This window comes from Siniperca chuatsi, linkage group LG6, assembly GCF_020085105.1.
Source record: "Siniperca chuatsi isolate FFG_IHB_CAS linkage group LG6, ASM2008510v1, whole genome shotgun sequence".
Taxonomy (NCBI): domain Eukaryota; kingdom Metazoa; phylum Chordata; class Actinopteri; order Centrarchiformes; family Sinipercidae; genus Siniperca; species Siniperca chuatsi.
The window spans coordinates 31,656,930-31,675,568 of NC_058047.1; the positions used below are offsets into that span (position 1 = coordinate 31,656,930).

The following is an 18,639-nucleotide window of genomic DNA, read 5'->3' on the forward strand; positions in this document are numbered from 1 at the left end:
AAAAATGTGGCTTAAAAACGGATAAGCAGTCAATTTACGGCAGCTTCTGGCAGACAACCACAATGCTGATGGATGCACAAAGGGGATATGATGCCATTTAGGGCTGAAATCATTCCTTGAGTAACTCGATTACTAAAAATCATCGATTAAAATTATTTGAATCGAAGTTATGTTTAATCCATATAATTCCACACAGTGCACTGTGTTTGGCACGGATGCTTATTACTGTTGCACAACGCGCTGACGCATCACAGATGGTTCAGAGCGTCTTTGGTGGGATTTGACAGCACAGATTACAAAAAGGAGGAAAACAGCGAGAGCCGCAGAGAAGAGACAGGCCAGAGAAGTCTGTACAGTGTGTCTACTGGAAAACTGAACGAGCCGACCACAACAGCACGACGTCTGTGCTTCAGCATCTCAGCAGAAAGCATCCAGTCACAGAGCGACCCGACACAAGCTATATGAAGGCTAGTAAAGAATGTAGACTACGTTAATTATGGCTATATGTAATGGCTAGTTACATAAATCAATGTGGTGGCTAGTTATGATGTCCCTAAGTTAGCTAGGTTTTGCTCAAGAAAATATAATGCTGCAGTCAGTTTGTGAAAGCCTGAGCTTCATTCATGTTATTTATTATCAAAACAGTCACAGTTCCTGTATTCTCATTTCTGCCTCCTACAAATGCCACAAAGAAGACAGTAAAGGCTTACATTATGCCTGAGCAGTAGTCAGGTTGAAACTTTTTGTTTTAGTATGTATACCTTTTTTTAAAAGCAAAATGTGTTTGTTTTTGCATTTCAGAACTTCTTTTCTTTAAAACCCAGAATGTGATATTCTGCTCGAGTTTTCTGCCTCTTAAAGGAAGTTTTTCCTTGCCACTGTCGCCAAGTTCTTGCTCATGGTGGGATTTGTTGGGTCTCTGTAAATAATATAAAGAGTATGGTCTCTAGACCTGCTCTATAGGAAAAGTGCAATGAGAAAATTTCTGTTATAAATTGGCACTATATAAATAAAATGTAATTTAATTTAATATCTTTGGGGTTCAGACTGTTTGTCAGACAAAACAAGACATTTGAAGACATCACAATGGACTCTGGGTCCAATTCTGACGGACATGTTTCACTATTCTCTGCCATTTTACAGACTGAACGGTTGATCAGTTAAACAGGACTGGCAGAATGTTAACCTGTTAACATTTCAGGCATTAGACTCTGATCTGAGTTCTTTTTTTTACATTCAGTTATTTCACCTTCATCATCTGAATTTGTGCTCACAGGCTTCATGTAATGTGCATCTCAAGTATTTGCGGATTTCTTCATTTTCCCCGAAGCACGTTAATTTTGTTTAGAAAATGACTCTTTACTTACAAATAAAATAAATATCAAAACTATTCAAGCATCAAACAAAGACAGTCAGTGGAACTCTTCATGTTTCTGCACTGAATCACACTTCTCTATCTGTCTCCCTTGCTTGCTATTTGTGTGTGTAAGTGCACAGACCCTCATCTGTAGCGAACAACTCATCAGGGTTTTTGTTGTAAAGTGCATTCCATGAATCCTACAATTAGGCCAGTGATAGGATGATATTCAGATATTTGATATTAAATAGATCTAGAATAGAATAGAGCCGCATTCAAAGTTATCATGAAAAAATTTAAGTCTCAAAAGGCATGTGAGCAGGTGGCCACGTTCAGTATGAAAACTTCTGAGTTGCTGAACTGCAAGTGCTTACCGGCATCAAGCTCCATGGAGAAAAGTATCCTAAGTAGAATTAGTGTTAGCAGCCTTCAGCGTTCTTCCTCAGAAGTGACAGAACAATTCCCTAAAGCCCATAAAACAGTTCCCCTCCAAGTCGACGGAGTGCTGAGCCCGGAGGTGTGCAGCCGCTGAGGTCAGCCACAGGTAGAAGCTTCAGAGCTCTGTTGAAGCGTGATTGATCTGAATGTATGTCCTTGTGGCTGATCACGTGTGTCAGAGCTGCTGATCTCTCCTGGGAGTGTAGAGCAGTGAACAGCCTGCAGCTCTGTGAGCAGGGCTGGCAGCCAGCAGCCAGTGTTGACGTGCATGATGTCACAGGTGTTGGGTTTCAGCTGGAGGCTCTGCTCCAGTAGGAAGCTATGCTGAGGGTTTGACCAAGCGCAGGTACAACAGACCCCTCCCTCATGCCTTACCTGGCATCAGCAGAGATAGCATTAGGTGGCAAACAGGGCTTTTAGGGCTTTTCTCAAGCCAGTCATCCCCACTCACACTATGTCACTGAGTGTAACTCATTTGTAGTCAGACTCACAGCTGAATGAAGCAACCTTCATTAAGATGTAGCTTTTAAATACAACGGCAAGCTTCGGGATGAACTTCCCTCTCTCCGGAGGAAACAGGAACTGTCATAACTTTTCGTAACTATGCTTTCGTATCAGCACCAAGTAGAAATTGTACAATAATAGGCTATGTGGCAAATGATACACAATCAGTAGTAGTCTCTTTAGAAAACACACAATGTAAACAGAATTCTAACCTAATAAAAGACAGAAAAATAAAATAAAAGAATAAAATAAAATAGCTACCTCCTTCTGGATCACAGCTGCCGGGGGTCAGAAATCCAAAGCAGTGTTTCAAACGCAGTCGTTGGTTATCCACTTGAGACTGTGTGTCCCGCAGTCATGGGGACAGATCCTGAGTTGTCCAGGCTCAGGGCAGCGATCCTGGCCATTGGTTGGGCTGGATCCTGCTGGCCTGGACATCAACCCGTCCATTGATCACAGTGGAGAAAAGTTTGGTCACCGCAGTACAAAGTCTCCATTTAGGTAATCTTCGGCATCAGTGGTCAAAGGAAAGAAGAGACAGTTACTCCCTCTGTTTGAATCCTCTGAGGTGGACAGTGTCCTCCCACTGTCAAACTTCTTCACTCCACTATGTGAACTTCCAGACAACGACAGTTCATCTGCCCACGTGCCTGCTACTCGGACATCTCCTCCGAGAAAGAAGCGGCCGAGGATGTCATTGCCGCTGCGCAGGCTGGAGTCCTGATGTCTGGAGGCCTCTGCTTTCCCTCATCGGCTAGATGGAGTGGACTCCATCCGTCTACAACTCCCTGCCCAGCTACCCTGCCTGAGTGGACCAGCAGTCCGATCTGGCGCTGTCTGGAAAAGTCCCCCGCCCCACTCCTGCACCTGTTATTAATTTCAGGGACTCTCCCTCAATTCTTGCCGTGTATGTATATGTATATTGTGGAACTCCCCTGCAGCAGAACATACTGTTTCTCTGGTGCAAAAATCTTGGACATAGCCCAGTTCATCCCTGCAGTCCACCCATACAGTCTTCGTCCACGTGGTTACAAATGACATCCGGTATAAACAATCAGTCAAACTCCAACATGATATTGAACTTCTTGCCATAACTGTTTATAGTCTGAGTAAACAATGTGTAATATCTGGGCAAATTCCAACTCTGAGAAAAGGGTGTGAAGGTTTTGGCTTTTTAGTTTTAATCAGTAACCAGTTTCAGCTTCATTGATCACTTTGATTTATTTTGGAATAGGAGAGACCTATTTAAAAGAGATCATTTAAATCCTAACAAAAAGGGCACAAATTAGCTTCTTTTATAAATAATGCTGACTATCCTGTACAATGCCTCCTCGACAGTGTCCAAGACTGAACAAGATAGAATTTGGGGATGGAGACAAACCACTGTGCAAAAGGGCAACAGCAGTTATTTTCTAATACAGGTATTACTCCTCAGTGACGGTGTCTGCCCCTTGACCACTTAAATTCATTAAATCAAAAGTTTCAGAAGAGGAGTTATACATAAAAACCTAAAAAAATGACCACTGCTGAAATAGCACATAAAATAGGATATCTGTGTCATCTAAAGCTGTACTAGTGAACGATTTAATATCAGAGTATCATATTGACTTATTCTGTCTTACTGAAACCTGGCTGGGTCATGAAGAATATGTTAGAATCCACTCCACCCAGTCATATTAATACTCACATTCCTCGAGGCACCGGTCGAGGAGGTGGAGTTGCAGCCATCTTCGACTCAAGCCTATTAATCAACCCTAAAACTAAACTAAATTGTAACTCATTCAAAAGCCTCGTTCTTAGTCTTTCACACCCAACCTGGAAAACCCGACAGCCAATTCTATTTGTTATAGTGTACCGCGCTCCTGGTCTTTAGTCTGAATTTCTATCTGAATTCTCAGAGTTTTTATCAAGTTTAGTCCTTAAAACAGATAAAGTGGTTATTGTAGGTGATTTCAATATTCATGTGGACGTTGAATATGATAGTAGTACTGCTTTTATCTCATTATTAGATTCAATTGGCTTTTGTCAGAGTCTACATAAACCCACTCACTGTTTTAACCACACCCTCGACCTTGTTCTGGTATGTGGCATTGAAACTGAACATTTAATAGTCTTTCCACAGAATCCTTGATTATTGGACCATTATTTAATAACTTTGATCTCCTATTACTGGACTACACACCATTAGGCAAAAACTCTTACTCTAGATGTCTATCTGATAGTGCTGTAGCTAAATTTAAGGAACTAAGGATCTGAGTTTAATTCAATGCCATGTCACAATATAACAGAGGACTCATGCTAAATTCAGTCCCTCCCAAATTGACCATCTTGTTGATAGTGCTGCAGGCACTGGTAATGACACTCAACTCTATTGCCCTTCTAAAAAAAATAATAATAAAACAGAGAAGGTTAGCTCCATGGTATAACCCCCAAACCCGCAAATTAAAGCAAAAGTTGCGAAAACAGGAAATGGCGTTCCACCAAACTGGAAGAATCTAGTTTAGTCTGGCAAGATAGTCTAAAAACATAAAGGGATTATATATATTATATATTGGGATTTAAGGATCCGCACTAAGCTGGTTTAAATCCTATCTATCAGATAAATCTCAGTTTGTACATGTTAACGATGAAGGGGTTTTAGCCAACTATAGACCCAACAACTCCCACCATGAGCAAGCACTTGGCGACAGTGGCAAGGAAAAACTTCTTTAAGATGCAGAAACCTTGGACAGAACCAGACTCAATGGTGGACGGCCATCTGCCGCTGCCGTGTTAGAGAGAGAGAAAGAGGTTTAGAGAGAGAGAAAGAGAAAGAGAGAGAGAGGTTTTGGGGGAGGGGTGGGTGAGAGGGTGGCACAATGCAAATATCACCTAGAATTTTTTTAAATAGTAGTAATGTAATTGTAGTGGCAATATAAATGAATTAATAATAATACTAATAATAGGAATGACAGCTATAGAAAAAATAATGTCAGTAGTAGTAACAGAGCCAATAACAGAAGGTGGCCCACAACCACAGATCCAGACTCTGCAGCTCCGGAGGTAGAAATACCTGCTGAAAGCGACAGAAGGTGCATCATCAGAATCAGAATCAGAAATGCGTGGGTGAAAGAAGGCAGTCCTTGAAGTTTGTTTCATGTGGGAGTTAAAGGATAAATCCTGATCAAAGATAACTTTGAGGTTCCTTACAGTGCTGCTAGAGGCCAGGGCAATGCCATCTAGAGCAACTATATCTTTAGATAATGTGTCTCGGTGGTGTTTGGGGCCAAGCACAATAACTTCAGTTTTGTCAGAGTTTAACATCAGAAAATTCCAGGTCACTTAGCTAGCTAGCTAACCTCCTAGCATTTGCTTTTGATAGGATAAGAGAGGAGGAGACAGCATGCAGTGGACATGAGAGGAGAGGAGACAGAATGCAGTTTCAGCCACCCCATTTAAAAGGTAAATATAAATTTATTTCCAGCTGTTAAATACCAGAATTCCAATACAGGTGAATGGTTGAATAGATGAATAGCCTAAATGGTTTTTATTAACTATTATTTCCCCTTGTCTGCCACATGTCTTCTACAGAGAGGAGCAGAGAACAGAGAGAGAATGCAGTAGAGATGAGAGGAAACCCTCTCTTTTTAAAAGGTAAATATACATTTATTTCATGTTAATATCGGAAATTCCAATACATTTGAAGAGTTCATTTGGTAGCCTAAAAGTAGTTTATTCATATTAACTATTATTTCTCATTGTCTGTCATTTGTCTTTTACAGAGAGGAGAACTGAGGAGACAGAATGCAGTGGAGAGGAGAGGAGACAGCATGAGAGCAGCAGAGCAGCGAACAGTAGAACAGGTTTTTGGAAGCTGAATAAGCAGTGTCATCAAGTCTGTCATTAATAAAATCAAAGGGAAATAATCAGTAGATCTCAGAAATCTTTGTAATTTTAAGTGACTTTAGTAAAAAAAATGTATGTAGCTCTCATGGTAATGAGAAAATCAATAAGGAAAAGTCAAGCATTCAGCTCTTGATTTTAACAGAAAGAATATCCTACATTACTGTTTAAGTGCATGAAATGCACTTGACTAGCATTTATTTGTTTATAAAAAGTCTGTGAAAGTAAAAACATCTTTAGTGATTATCTTAATTGAATTGAATTGAATTTAAACTCCAAAACTGCTTCAAGACAAACTGTATGCCAATTTGATCACCATGGAAGTAGATGTGTGAGTGCATGTCATGGTTGTGTAGAGCCATCATGTACAAATGTGACTAAAAAGAAGTTCAGACTGACAATTAATATTCAGAAATTTACATATTAACATTTATATGGACTGAACCAATAATGTAAATGTTGTGACAGTCAAAGCATATCATCATTTCACATTAGGTTATTAACTATTAAGTATAATGTTATTAATGGTTACTGACTAATGAATTTTAGGTTCGTTGGTTAACAAAGCTACAGTTTATTCATGGTAACTGACTATTGAGTATTAAGTAATTCATGTTATTAACTATTGAGTAGGCTATCAATAGTTAATAGGTAATGTGTTATTAACTATGAAATGATCAGTTAGACTTTATAAAAGGTAATAACTATTTAACATTAGGCTGTTAATGGTTATTTATCATAGAGTTTTAGGATTCATGTTCATCAACGATTAAATATTTGATTATTAATGTTGAATACTAGGTTGTTACTGCTATTAACTAATAATCATTAGTTTATTAATAATAAGGTATCAGTAAAAGGTATGAATTATTACCTTTTTCAAATATACAATGTTCAGCATTTTGTTCCTGTAATAACTAAAAAGATATTGACATGAGAGGAAAGTAATACGCTGATGAATGTTTCTTTTTAATAGGATTATGACTGTATTACCATTACACTATTTATACTGTGTTGTTGGTTTATTACATCAATGGGAGTTTATTACAACTGTTCCAAAGTTGAAAGTTTCAAACATTTAGCATTTTTATTAGCACAGCTAAGTTTTTTTTTCCAGTATGCAGTTGTATGCATATGCAATATGGATAGAATCTTGTCATAGAAACTTATTTTTATACTTTTGAAATGCATTTTGTCATTTTGCCTGGCATGTTTTAATCAGGGCTTGTCAGGCAGCCACTAACATGGCCAATAACTGAAGCAAATGGAAAAGGACATAATCATACAGAAGCACTCAGCTGATTCTAGAAAGTAGCACTTCCTGCACTGGAAGAAAACATTACCAATGAAGCTATGCTACAAAGCAGTTTTGTTTCTTCCAAAACATATTTGTCCAATAAATGTGTTGTATATAAACCCAATATAAAGGATACAGGGTTTTTCAAATAGTGTATGTCCAAATATACAATGGAATATTAGCCCTGTTATGTTGTTATTTAATTATAATTGTTAGGTTGTCTTGCCTAGGACCAAAAAAATCACTCCAATTCTTAAACATTTCCACCAACTACCTGTTCATAACAGGACTGACTTTATAAATTGTTAATAATTAGGCCTGAGATTATACAGTATATCTGACATGCTTCCAGGTGATCAATCACATTTCTCAATTCATGTCTCACAGTTTGTTTTGTATGTGTCTGTGTGTGTTGTCAGTCTACATTTATGTTTTAACTTGTTGTTTTTGTACGAGATTGTGCTCTACACATAGGCTAAATGGGAATTTGAACTTGGACTTTAAACCCCACCTCAGCTAGAAGAAAAGACTATATTCAGTTTCAGGCATACAGCCATAACTGTAGCTCACCGACAGCCTGACAAAGAACAACTTCCAAGTTCCTCCTCAATTCAGCCACTAAAAGAAACGAATGCCAACACCGAAGACAATGACATCATCACTCACTGAACGACAGGTTGGCAGGATTTCTAACAATATTAGTTACTAGTAGTAGTATTGATAGTGATTGGATTGGTATTGATTTGGTCCAGAATGGAACTTCAGTAAATGAGGGAAAAAGGGACAGCGGCATAAGCCACTAGAGGCCCTATACTGTACACGTCTCTGCTTGATTGACAGGGGTCACAGCCTATCACATTCAACCGTGGCGGCTGCTGTTTGCACGCTCCATCCAGGCTTTTTCACCAATCAAGATTTCTGGCTCCAGTAATTGACAAAGATGGTGGCCAGCAGTAAACCTAAAGCTAAAAGTTTAAATGTCCCTTCACAAACCTATGGGTGACATCGCAGACATTCAGTCCACTTCTTCCCACAGTCTAGTGCTGAACCTTCTGGAAAGACTTCAGTTTAGCAGTGTTAAAAGGGTCTTGAGTACAAGTTAAAGAAAAACAATCCTATTTATTTATTAGTGCACGCTATGGATAAGCTTTAACCTTCCATTTACAAAAGAGTGATTTTTCCACAGCACACAAACAAGTAAGTCAAAGGCATTAAATCCATCTGCAACAAAGAACATGTCTCCTTACCTCTGCTGTGGCTGCTCTGACAGGGTATCCATTTCAACTTAACATCACAGAGTGCATTTTCAAAAGCCTGCCAGCTCATGTTTCTCATAAAGATTTATCCTTTCAGCAAAATGAACCCTGCAATTTCACAGGGTCAAAAGACACATCAAACGAGCTGTAGTTCCCCCAGAAAGTGAGCGGCCACCTGGTAGAGAAAACTGGCTGCAATTCCTTTCCCATCTGTGATTAGCGATGTGAGCGGCCTGTTAATAACCCTCTGAAATCATAGATTCACAAAATGCGTCAGGCTGAAGCATAATAATACTGGAAGTGAACTTGAAAGCTAGTGTAAGGCTGGACTGTGCACGTTCTGTGTATGTTTACGCTCTCTGAAATCCACACGGAACTCTGTGAGAAGTAGATTTGTGAGTGCAAGGACCTGAGGGAAGTAGCAGTATTCACGCTGCTTATCCGGCTGACCCCACCTGCTCCACTTATTGATCAGTTGGTCAAATGAACAAACTCTTTAGTAGCACAGCTGACGTTTTTAACATTAATCAATCAGTTTACCGTTCAAAAGAACCACCTCATCACCTCATGACAATGGATAACCAAACTGCAGCTGGACAGATACATCCGCCAGGCTTATGGCAGATATATCAGTGTATATGCTGGCCGATATGGAGCAAGAAATGTCAGTACAGAAGTGTTTCATTTAGAAACAGTGTCTCCATTACAGAGGTTGTCCACCAGAGAGCTCTGACAAGTTTATTTTAACACTGCTAAACGTCCCGCTTAGCATGTATCTCGGTCACACTTAAACAAAAGCAACAGAAAAACTCAAAGGGATCTGTATCATGATTGTATGTTTATGTTATACATGTATGTAAATTATCCATTATCCACATACACAAATTCTCGGATCAGTACATTTGAATCTTAGTAATGCAATCAGCCATAAAGCACATCTGATCCATTCTAACAGAGCTACCATTATGGGATAACTGAGTGGTGTTGCTGGTGTAACCTGACTGGTCACTGCAAGTCTCTCCAGCTTCTACCTGTGTCCTTTTTACATTTTATTAAAAACTTGGTTGTTATTGGACAGGAAATCTTATTGGTTAACTCACTTTGCTTCACGCGCATTTCTGGCTGCGGTTCACAAAAGGGAAAATGACATGCTTTATTTCACTGAGAAACCACTGAGCGGTCAGCAGAGGACTGCTGGACACCAAGAGAGTTAAATATAGAAATGGACACAGGTTTTTTTCACATTTAAAACTCTGCTTTGACAGGATGTCCAATCCTCTATTGTTATTCATTAGATTCCTATTTTCCTGATATGGTCACAGTATGATTCCACTGTGGGTGCTCACAATTGAACATGGGTGCTTGTGCACCCATGAAATCGGCACCTATGTGTGGAGTTATACATGTTCTTTTTTAATGACGGTTTACGTCATTTAAACAGAGGTTTGTTGCCTGTATATTCCCAGCTTTTCAATGCACGGCAAATATCTGTATATGGATATGGATGGAGGAGAGTGTCAGTGCTCCATGTTGTTGGGATATTCTGAGCCCTGTCAAAAACGCACTGATATTTAAAAATGAAAAAAGACAGTTTTCAAGGATTTTTGCTAACCAAGCTGTTTTTCTTTTCCTTATTTCCATTTGATTATGTTTTGAGTTTTTACCACCAGCTTTATTATCATGTTTTGATTAATGAAAACAGAACATTTAATGGTTTTTTTATTATTCTGAACATTTTGGTGAATCTGCACCACGGAAAGTCATGCTGTAGTAGCTACTGGCTCTTCCTGTTGCACCATAACCATGAATGTATAGAGAACATTCACTCGATTCATTTTGATACTGAAGAAAATTTCATGATGATGAGGCAAGATCTGAAGCTATGGCAAACACTTTGATTTGATTTATGGACTTCTATTCTGGCTGGACATCGGAAATACCCCCATCACTGCAAAGGGTAAGATGTGCTGCTTCCAGCAGTATGTGTAAGTGTTTAATATGTAATATTAACAAAGTCAGACTGGATGTTTACAACAAGCAAGTTTGTAGAGCCTGCTTTTTCATTTTATATTGTACAGAAATGACAGGAAACTAACAGCTGCTGCAACAGTATGAAAAACACATCCAAATATCTAAAACTGCACAGCATGAATTCAGAAATAGTCTAATGTTACGTATACATGAGTTGTAGTTGCACAGCAAAAACCTGCGAAACACTGGTTTGGTCCTTTGAAATGGCTTTCTTGCTTGTGTTAAGGGGGTACTCCACCATGACAAACATGGGCCTTAGAAATAACTCTAATATCTGCTCACCACATCTTTCAAAATGGCATAAAAGAGGCACAATCTATTTACCTTTCATTTTCATTCAGCGCTGCTGCACTCTATTTTTAGTTTGAGTGTTCTCATTGTGACATGGCACTGCTTAATATAGCCTGCTGTATGAATACAGCACACAGGAACTACTGAGATACAGTATGTAGCCACAGCCTCTATTTTTTACAGAAGATGTCACATGAATATAATGCATAAAATGGTAAAGATATCAATACACTGCATGCATTATTTTACAAATCAATGTGTGTTCTGAAAATCCTGATCCAGACAACCTGCAGGCTGCCGTCCCGCTCTCCACAGGCTCAGGCAACAAAAGTCAACTGCAATTTTGTGAAGAGTCTGATTCAAGCATTTTTATTTCACTACAGTCCTGCAACAGATTTAATGGTTTCAACGTATCTCTTCTGGAAATGCATTGTAATAAAATGCATCAATTTTTGTCTGTTTATTCTTGAGCCCTTTACACAGACATGGCGAGATTATGTGCACATGTCAGTTTTCTGTCAGCGTGTGACCTGCCACTCTCCTGATAGCTAGCTACTTTGCCCAGTCACATACTTGATGCACTCCACTTCCTGAACAAAAATCCCATACCGAAAGTGTCGAAGGCTGCCCGAAGTCTGTGGATTTCCTGCACGTGTTGCAGTCCACCAAACAAGCAGCTGTATCATAAACCAAATTAAGTGACACATTTACTTCAAGACTTCCCACCAAATTTGGTGCACTTTCCGCTAAAAGTCAGTTCTATAGCAGCATGACAACTTTAAATGCCAACTTTAATCAGCCAGTCATCATCAATTTGATGTCATCTTTCTATGCCAGGGCCACTAAAACAGCTGCATCCATGAAAATGGCAACAGAGGAATGGCCACACAAATGTTGACAAGCATGGATGAAATGGACGCAGCTATACAGATTGTTGTCAGTTGAATTACAGAAATAACAAATTGGCATATTTTTTAGATTGTCGTGAAAAACATTAACTGCTACCTCAGCTTCCGTTGACTGAAAACAGCATTGGTGGGACAGATACTACATGTGACTCGCTACATCTGTTTTGGTCAAAACAAAATACCCCATCCCAAATATAAATCAGCTGCCATGAACACGATGTCAGGCTGAATTCATTAATGTGAAAGTGAAACAAAATGGCAATTCAGTCGAATGATCACAGTAGCTCCAAAAATGATGACAAAAAAAGCAAAACACAACATAACAAACACGGTTTTTACAGTTTTCAATGTTGATATAAAGGGGTTCCTGTTTAGTTAATGGTAGGAAGACATTCTAACAGTAATCAGTGTGGCTGTGTTGCCTTATGAGATTAGTGAAGTCACAGACTCTGGAGATTTATGCCTGGGCACAGAGCGCCATTATCCTCTATAGAATGCATTAACATTTTCTTTCTCTAATTACAAATACAGCCTCTGTTCATCAGCGGATAATTAAAGGTCTGTGTAAAGGTTTCCTGGTAGCTCTCTGACAGCCACACACAATGTTCAATCCGAAAATCCCACCTGCTTTCCCAACACTTTGCTTCTCACAAAGTTAGTTCTACGAGATTTTGTTGGATAAAGAGACACGGCACTCCGGACTGAAGCCAAGTAAGAACAATGGTAAGAGAGAAGGTAGGTGACATTTTGAAGCCAAGTGCTTTTGCTACTGACTGTAACAATGTAAGCATCGCTGACTTATCTCAGTCACTGAGACAGACCAGGAAAGCAAACTGCAAACTCTCTTTGGTCTGTTCAGACAGACATTAGCACTATGGGAAAAAACGCAGGCTCCTCCTTTATTTCAATGAGGCCACTGCATTTACACAGCGAGGTGCCAACACAGAGAGCTCTGGTAAAAAATGCAACAAGTTGAACACAATGTGATCGATGTCGTTCAGCAAACCCTCTGGGTTGGCCTGTCAGGTAGATTAAAAAACAGGCTGCTGTTTGGCTGGCGTACAATTTAAAATCCTGTCTTTGCAATTTTTTGGCTTCTGATAAGCCCTCAAACTCTTGGACCCATTACCACTTTGTATTGTTAGTCAAGCATTCATGCTAAAGGCTTGCTTACCTTGCAAATTCAAACCAGATATTACAAAAACCTAGCTATCAGCTGTAGGTAAGCTACAGCTTTACTTTGTTTTCTTTATAGTTCTACAGTACATTCTGTATTCTATTTATGACATGGCTGCAATTTAGCAGTTATTTACTCCAAGAAACTGAACAAATCCACCTGTTGAGGTTGAATTAATCAATCTTAAAACTAATCAGTACTGTTTTTGTCTCCAAACACATCGCAATAACACGTAACGTTAAACCTCCAATTCGCTGAAAAACCCTCTGAAACTAGTTGATGATGGTTGTCAGCCTGTGACTCTCTAAGCCTGTCGTTGATGATGTAAGCAGGGGTTGATGGTGACATACTGGTACAACTCACAAAAACATTCATATTAGACGATTCTGCAAAACCCTGGATTGCGTTCAATGAGAATGTCTTTAAAATGAATTCTGCCTGCAATATATGTGCATGGCAAGTACACCTCTGCACTACACTACTATGTGCCAGCATTTGACTTACAGTTTTTCTCGATTGCTAAGACACATTTCCTGAAAGCTGCTCTCCTTTTCTCTAAACTGTGATCACAAAACTCAATTTTCAAGCTACATTCACAAAACCTCTGACTCTTCTTGCAAAACCAAACTTTCACCTCAAAACAGTTCAATCTGTGCTCAAAACTGATCTATGTTGTCAAATCGCCCCGAGTCAATCAAAATTAAAAACACTACTGAACAGCCGCTAAACACTATGTAGAAAAATAGAAAACACAATGCTCAGGACATGAAGCTGGAGAAATAAGTGTTTATTGTTCACTGTGGGCTAAATGCATGTTGCAAATCAAAAAAAACCTGTGCATTTAGCACTTGGACAAAAAGACAAAACAGAAATCTTATGCGTTTGCCGCTGGTGTACAGTAAGCCCAAGTACAGAAATATACATGAATACTAGGCCTACAAACAGTTAGACCAGCCCTCCATTACAATACTGCAGTATATTGGTACAGTGATGTACTGAAACATATATTTACTGACAGTATACTGTGGTACAGTATATAGTAGGTCATACAGTAATTGCTGTCAGCATTTACATGCTGTACTATAATGTCAAAAAAAGGTAATTACCTGTCCTCTTCTCTAAATCTTGGGATTATGGTGGACACAGTGACTCTGCTGGTGTTTGGTTGGACCCTTTGTCCAGCCTCCCTCATGCTCACACCACGGACAGGAACAAGGTCAGTCCCAGTAGCTCTGAGTTCATCAGATATTACTGTTCCTGGTCTTCGCTGACCGCCTCGACCTCCTCTTCCTCTCAGGTTTCTATCCGTTGTAGGGCCTCACAAACCAGCGCTCTCTGAACTGGCTTACTTCATATGTTCCCTCACATCATTAGCCACAAGTGGGATCAGTTTTGAGTTGTTGTGTTCAAGTGGTGACATCTGTGCTTTAATTGTGTTTGACTTTTGTCACCTGTGCTCACCATTATGCAGCACGGGTGCATCACAGTGAAAACGTGTTGGCAAGTTGTGTCTGAACAGGTGAGAAGTGCTTATGGTTTTGCCAAAAGAGTGACTGATTCAGTCAGTGGGTTCAGGCAGCTGAGCGTTTGGTTCAGACAGTAGGGTTTAGTGTTTTAGCAAATGAGAAAAACTGTAAATGATCACCATTGTCTGGCTTTTCCAGACATCCATTTCTATTGGTTTTTACTTGTATTGTACTATACTTGTGTGTATCTATGTATTGTTTGTCAAACATTCCATCTTAAGGCTTGCTTTCCAGATATAACCAATACCTAGCTATCAACCCTAGGCAAGCTATAGAAGCCCTATCGCTAGACAGAACATTGATACTGATTTATGGTTAACGGTAGGCAACTAAAATACCTGGTTAAGATTTAAAAAAGGACATTAACTGCAGGTCTGAGAGGGGGACTTAAACTCTGGTCTCCTGCATGGAAGTCAGAGGCGCGACACATCCATCCACCACCCCTACCTCTACAGCTATTTTTCATTCCCAGTCCAGCCCTAACTTAGACTACAGTATATCAGCCAGCTCTAACTGGTCCAGGCTGGACTGTTTTTCAACAGAGCCTCCTGATTCCCTCCTGTAGGGTAATTATTCCCTAATGTACACCTCAGCATGAGACTATCTGATATTCAGCATCTTTGTACCACACGTATGTCAGTTGTGAGTATTCATATTTAGAAAACTGACATGTTAGCACATGAGAGGGACGCTGGAAACCACAGAATCAGATGGCCATAAGCCTGATGAGAGTCTTGATGGGTAGGGAGGAAGCAGCCCGGCAATGTGCTCAACTGCTAATGCTCACCATCGAAGCCCATAACCTGCCACATGACTGACACAGTGGGCTCCCGTATAATTCTTCTCACAAGGTCAAAAGTACTCCTAATATCCACAGGAATCCGAATGTGTTCATCAGTGGCAATCAGTGCCCCCTCTACGCAACACGCCTGATGATCTGTGCTGATGATGTCTTCTAGTGCTTCATAACACCCACATAGTTGGATGTGCCATCCCAGGGGGCCACAATAATGAGGCGATAACAACCACATGTTTGTGAGCGCTGATGCTGCAGGAAGGCAAAGTCACAGCGAGCTCCACATCGACACATAGTATCCTGGCTATCTGCCCCACAATGAGAGGAGCTGTGTTCATTCACCAACAAAATGAGATGTAATGACAAGAGCAGCTGCAGCAGGGATGTTTCTGTACTGATGCTGATTCATAACGCTGTGATCAGCTGATCACTGGCTTCATGGCTGTAACCAATGTGAAAACAAATCATAACATGTCATTATACTTGTTACATACATATTATATTTGTGTGGCGCTGATGAGGAAGGCTTTTGTTGAGGTTACAGGCTCTACCTTCAGTTTGAATCGCTCCCATGAAAGAATTCAATAAAATAAGACTACAGACCATCCCAACACCACATGAAGTGGCCAGTGTGTTGCACTTGAAAGTATTTAGCCACATTTGCAGCTGAGGCTGTAGTGCTCATGGTAAAGAAACCCCCCTAGTGGTTGGTAATTTGTTACGTCATTGGTAATGGACTGTACGCAAATTATACCATCCCATATTTATATTTTTTTCTTTCCTCGTGAGATTTATTGTAAGAGAAGGCTTTTGTGCTCGATGGGTTATAAGCAGAGAACAAGCGTCTCTGTATCCAACCATGTCTCCTAGAAATTACATTTTTGTCCAACTAATTTGCAACAGCTGTATGTAGCTGACTCATGGAGACGCTCATGACTTTGATGTCAATGAACTTGTTGATCGTACAAACTAGACTTTACATCAGCATCAGTCAGTTTTCTATTTATATTTTAGTCAGTTAATTGACTCTCAAACTGAAAGTGACCGTTCGCTAAATCCCTCCCTCAAACAGTGATAGCTTAGCAACAGCAGCTAGGCATGGCAGGTGCGGCAAGCTTTGGATTGCTTAACATCTTGAAGCAGTATGTGAAGGGATATCATCCACTGTTTAGTGTGGCTGCAGGATACGTTTGCTAAAGCCCTGTTCAGGACTGACACATCCACTGTGTGGGAGTTCGCTGAGGACACGTCATCAGACTTTAGGCTAACATTAGTATCTTTGTCCTGCTTTTTATTGGATTTAGAGTAGTTCTGATCTGATCTGGGTTGATTTCTGATAAAAATACATATCTGAATTAGCCTATATTTTAAATTAAAGGTAAAATAATGAACCCCGGCAAGTGTGTAATGTCAACAGCCTACAATAGCAGTCCAGAGGCTTCGTTGCAGCTGCAGGACCTGACTGTCTCTCTGCCTATTTGTCTTACATCCCCAAAACCAGCATAAGTCAGATGATGAGGCCGCTGCCAGCCCTAACCAGGGGGCTGCAGAGGACATGTGGACTGCAGGGACACACTGATCCTTACACCACTGTAGCTGGCCAAGCCTGCTTCACCTGCCTGATCACGTAGTTTGAGGTTCACGCTCATGAGCTTCATGTTTTGTTTAATCTTTTTAATAAAGTACAGGTCTGACATTAACTGTATTTATGTCCCTCCTCTTTTTGATTCCACAGAGACCTTGTCATTCCATTCCCCTACTTTGTAAAGAGTACTGTAAGACTGTTGATTCATTTACTTCTTAAGCATTAGTAAACAATGTGGCGTTGACATAGTGGTATTCATTTTATAGTTAATACAATTAATGGCTTGCCAGCCGGAGCATAAGCACAAATGTACACTTATAAATAATAATATTATATTCCACTATCATTCAGTCTTATATACTTCAACCCTGAAGGGTCTTTTCTGTTCGTCAAATGTGGATTCATCCACAACGGAACATTTGATAAAAACTACAGCGAGCAGCTGATTGAGGAAATGCCTCAGCCTTTTTAAACATGAAGCTGTATATCTGTGAGGCGTTTTTAAAGATTTACGTCTTCAGCAGGAACCAACGGGCTCGGAGCTGAGAGCCGCAGACAGAAGCATCAGTTGTTTCAGCAAATGCCCCAAATCAGCAATTGTTTATGTTAAGTGACAGCGCCCTCTATCCGCCATAGTAATTATTATTATAGAGCCGCAAGTTCTGACCAAAAAAGTCTGACTTTAACACAGGAGACTGCTGCTCGTTTCCCATTTTCTGTTCCCTAACCCTAACCATGTGTTTATTATTGTACACCTTCCTAACCTTAATGAACTAGTCATTTTAACCCAAACCATGATCTGTCCCTAAACCCAACCAAGCCTTAACCAGAGCGTCACAACATAAAACACATTTATTTTTGAAAACAGTGATTTGTAACGCTTTGGAAGGCACTGGGAAATGATGTGGTCCTGCTGGTCAGATCAGAAAACGCTTCTATGTGTCGTTCTAGAGGGTGAGTTACAAACAATGTCTTAGTAATTAGTCATTTGGAGGACTTGTTGAATATTGAAGATCAGTCTGTGTACAGAATATGAGACACAGCTGAGACAGACTGCAGTGACAGCAAAGAGACGTAACAGGTAGTGTAGTTTAAATATGGTTGGATAATGACTGAGAGGTGGGAAATGACAAATTAGAAATGTCTTCCTGCTTGATCTTGACTGAAAAAAGGGGACCTAATTTGACTGATAATGTATCTGAGTAGTCTGGTATCTTATCTCTAGCGTCATATGATTCACTCTTTTAAAAAGGGATGCCTTATGGAGTGGCATTATTTTATATGGGCCAGTAAACAAAATGTATGATATTATTAGTGCTAATCATTCCCTCTCTTTAAGATACAACCCAGATTCTATGTGATGAGATAAGGTGGATAGCAGCAACATGATAGAAAATCAGCCATCAAGTCTTCTGAGCAGTGTAAGAGTAAAAACTCTACAAAAGGACAGTAAAAGTGCATGAGAGTAACTTGTTCATCATTTATCCCAGCTCAGATCCAGTATTTACATACTGCGTAGTATACAAGCAGTGTAAGGACAACGTGTGTTTGATGGTGATGGCTTACAAACTAATTAATTGGACCCAGACCT

At 39.9% G+C, this 18,639-nt stretch overlaps 1 protein-coding gene across 18 annotated transcripts in view; it reads right to left on the minus strand.

Moving 5' to 3' along the window:
- ptprfa (protein tyrosine phosphatase receptor type Fa) overlaps nucleotides 1–18,639 on the minus strand; it is a 437,857-nt gene that overhangs the window by 359,395 nt on the left and 59,823 nt on the right. The window contains exon 1 of one of the 18 annotated variants that reach the window (XM_044200708.1): nucleotides 1,732–2,007. The exons of the other annotated variants lie outside the window; for them this stretch is intronic. The gene's annotated coding sequence lies outside the window, so the exon portion shown is untranslated. Of the gene's footprint in view, nucleotides 1–1,731; nucleotides 2,008–18,639 lie in introns of those variants that run through there. 18 annotated transcript variants of the gene reach the window in all.